The sequence below is a fragment of the Elephantulus edwardii genome, unplaced genomic scaffold (assembly GCF_000299155.1).
Source record: "Elephantulus edwardii isolate Elephantulus edwardi_28Jun2011 unplaced genomic scaffold, EleEdw1.0 scaffold00034, whole genome shotgun sequence".
Lineage (NCBI taxonomy): Eukaryota > Metazoa > Chordata > Mammalia > Macroscelidea > Macroscelididae > Elephantulus > Elephantulus edwardii.
The window spans coordinates 5570720-5574692 of NW_006399784.1; the positions used below are offsets into that span (position 1 = coordinate 5570720).

A 3973-nucleotide genomic window follows, 5' to 3' on the forward strand; every position below is an offset into this window, starting at 1 on the left:
AAACATTCAAATACACACAAAAAACCCCAAACTATACTTCAAACCTTGAGTTGCAATAGTGAAATATTCTACAGGGGAGATGCTGAACAATGTAGGAAGCATTAAAAGAACACAGAAAGAACAAACAAAGACACGAACCAGGAAAAAAAAATTATTTACATTGATCGACTTCAGCAGGTAGCTTGTCATAAAAAATTCATGGTATTAAAGGAAGAAGCTCAAGATATACTAATATCAAAGGGTGGCAAAATTGTTAAGGAATTGCACTGTAAACTTAAAAGAGTGAGTGGATCAGACCCACCAACGGCTGTGTAGGAAGAAAAATGGGCAATATCTTCCCATGTGATTTACAGCCTATGAAAACTCATTGGAGTTTAGTTATGAGCTAGTTTTGACTCAATGGAAATGAGAAGATAATGGAGTGGTGGAAAGCATAACTCCAGCAATTGATGAATATCCTTTGTGCTGTTTTAACAAGCAAATGAAGCTCCAACTTGCATATTTTTCTATGCCAAGAAATTTAAAGACAATTACTTTGCCAACCAATGAAAAGAGAGTCATATTAGCAGCCATTCCATAAAAAGCTATCAAACAGAATTTTTTTAAAAATTATTGAAAAGTATTATTAATATCACACATTTATAAAATTTTGATTATTGAGATTAAAATGTGGTTGCAGCAATATATGGAAAGGGAACTGCAGAAATTAATCTTGATTCAGAATCAGATGTAGAACAAGGTATGTCATAAATGATATAAGATCATTCTTTTTTGTAAACAGAAGATACAAGAAAGATATTACCTGTGTTTCATTGAGCATGCCACAAAGACACTTTATTCTGTTAAGCAGAAAAAAAAATATGGCTAACATTATGAAGAAAAGAAATTTAAGAACAGTTAAAAGATATATAATATGTTGTTGTTATGTGCCATTGAGTTGCCTGCAATTCATATTGATTCTATGTGCAGCAGCCCTAAACCCTTCTCTGTCCTGTGCCAATCTCATTGTCTCTGACACACCTACCCCCCATTACCCCAGTCATTTAATCTCATCAGTCATCTTCCTCTCCTGCGCTCTCCCTCAACCCTCCCAAGCATGATATTCCTCTACTGGGACTGATCTCACCTTGCAACATGTCCAAAGTATGTCAGACAAAGCTTCAAAATCCTTGCCTCCATGGAGCAGCCTGGCTTCATCCTCTCTAGGATGAACGTGTTTGCTCTCCTAGAAGTCCATGGTATGTTCAATACTCCTCTCCTGCACCACAGCTCAAAGGCATCAATTCTCCTTCAATCATCCCTAGTCATTGTCCAGCTTTCTGATGCATAGCAAGTAATTGCAAAGACCATGGCATTCATCAGGCACACCTTAGTCTCCAGACTGATGTCATTGCTCTTCAGTACTTTGGAGACATCTCTGACAGCAGACTTTCCCAATGCAATTCATCTTCCAATTTCTTGGCTGCTGGTACTGAGAATGTTGACTGCAAAGCTAAGCAGACTGAAGCTATTAACGATTTCAATCTCTTCACCATCTATAATGATGCTACCACTTGGCCCAGTGGTAAGAATCTTTGTTTTCTTGATGTTGAACTTCAATCCACATTGAAGGCTGCAGTCCTTGACCCTGTGCAGCAAGCACTTCAGGTCCTCCTCAGTTTCAGCAAGCAGGGTTGTGTCATCTGCATAATGCAGATTGTTGATGAGTCTGCCTCCAATCCTGATGCCACATATTTCCTCATAGAGCCCAGCTTCCCAGATAATCTGTTCCCCATACAGATTGAAAAGATATGGGACTAGGACACGTCCTTGGAGTATACCCTTCCCAACTTTGAACCATGTAGTGTTTCCTTGCTCTGTTCTGATGATTGCCTCCTGGTCCAATGATAGGTTGCATATTTGCATAATCAAGTATTTTAGGATTTCCATTCTTCTCAGAGTCAGCCATAGTTTGTTGTGATTTACACAATCAAATGTCTTTACATAATCAATGAAACACATTCTTCTGGTACTCTCTGCTTTCACCCAAGATCCATCTGGTATTAGTTATAATATCCCTAGGACCATGATCTTTTCTAACCCAAGCCTGCACTTTAGGCAGTTCTCTGTTGATGTGCTGTTTCAGTTGTTTTCGGATAATCTTCAACAGAATCTTGCTGTCAATGTGATAACAATGATACTGTTTGATAATTTCCATATCCTGCTGGGTCATCTTTGGGATGGGAACAAATATAGATCTCTTCTAGTCAGTTGGCCAAGTGATTGTCCTGCAGATTTTCTGTCACAACTTGGTAAGCACATGTAGGTCAGCGTCTGTTTGTTGAAATATGTCAATAGGTATTCCTTCAATTCCTGGGCCCTTGATTTTTGCCAATTCTTTCAGAGCAGTTTGGACTTCATTCTTTATCAACACATACTCATGCTCATATTTTGTTTCATGGTATTCTTCTGTGTCCACCAATTCCTTTTGGTACAATGACTTTGTATACTCTTTCCCTCTTCTTTTAATGCTTCCTGGATCATTTAATATTCTGCTCAAAGCAGCCTTAAATATTCTAGCTTGAGGCTTGAATTTGTTCTTCAGTTCCTTCAGCTTAAGAAATGCTAGGGCCACATGGTCTCTGCCGCCGCTCAGAGCTGAGGCGCCGCCACCACTGAGCATCCCGGAGGAATCCGCCAGCATCTCCGCCCTCGCAGGCCGGGTGGTGACGGGCCCTGAGTGCTGGAGGCCGGGTTAGGGCGGCACCGGGCCCACGAGGTCTCTTTAGAGTAGCCCTGGGCGGCTATGCCGAAGGCTCGAAGCGGCCGGCAGAGCAGGGGGCCAAGCGGGCGCAGGAAACCTTCCTGTGAGTGCGAGCCAACCAACAGACCAGACTGAATGCTCAGATTGGGAAAATGAACCGAAGGAAGCAAGATGAAGGGCAGCGGGAGGGCTCTTGCCTGGCTAAGGAGGATGTTGTGGACATCGATCATGAGAACATCACCCGCTTTGAGGAATATGCGTGGTGTGGGCAAAAGCGGATACAGGCAACCACCCTCCTGGAAGGTGGCTTCCGAGGCTCTGGCTTCCTCAGGTGCAGCGGCAAAGAGATCCCGGATAGTGATACTGACTTGGATGTAGATGGAGAAGACACTCCGGAGTATGGGAAGCAACAATACACATAATCTGACGTCATCCCTTGTACAGGCAAGGAGACTGGTGAAGCCAGAGGGTGCAGTTCTAAATGGTGGCCCTCCCAGCACATGCATCACACCTGAGTTTTCTAAGTGACCAAGTGATAAGATGCCTTCCACCAGCAACGGTGAGAGCAGACAAACAGGAGACAATGCAGAAGACCTGCAAGAATAGCGACATCGAAAAAATCATTAAAGATCGTTTGACAACATTTGAAGCTGTGACATTTGAAGCCCTGAAGGCTCGGGTCAGGGAGCTTGAACGGCAGCTATCTTGTGGGGACTGTTATAAATGCCTCATCTGCATGGACTCATATTCATTGCCTCTAACGTCCATCTAGTGTTGGCACGTGCGCTGTGAAGAATGCTGGTTCGGACCCTGGGGGCCAAGAAGCTCTTCCCTCAGTGCAATACTATCACAGCACCTGGAGACCTGCGGAGGATCTCCTTGTGAGCTAACTACCCCCAGCAGGCCTTGCCTCAAGCAGCTCTAGCTGTCCCCAAATTCTGTGACAGTGACCCTCCTCCCTTGTACATACTTGCAGAGAGGTGCCCCATGTGCATACACACACTCACACTCTTATTACACTCACACATATACACAGGGCTTTGGAGCCAGAGTGGAGACTGAGAGCCAGGCCTGCTGCAGGCCCCCACCAGGATTGGGGACCACACTTGTTCCAGGCTGTTTCCAAGGTGGAACAGGGAGTAGGGGAGCAAGGCTCCTGAGAACCAGCTTCCATGCTGACAGATGAATAGACATGCAAACACCAGACGGAAGCACATGCCATATAGACTG

At 44.1% G+C, this 3973-nt stretch overlaps 1 pseudogene; it reads left to right on the top strand.

Annotated features, from left to right (window-relative positions):
• Positions 1 to 2895: 2895 nt before the first annotated feature.
• Positions 2896 to 3628, top strand: LOC102852995 (annotated as a pseudogene).
• The last annotated feature ends 345 nt before the right edge of the window (positions 3629 to 3973 follow it).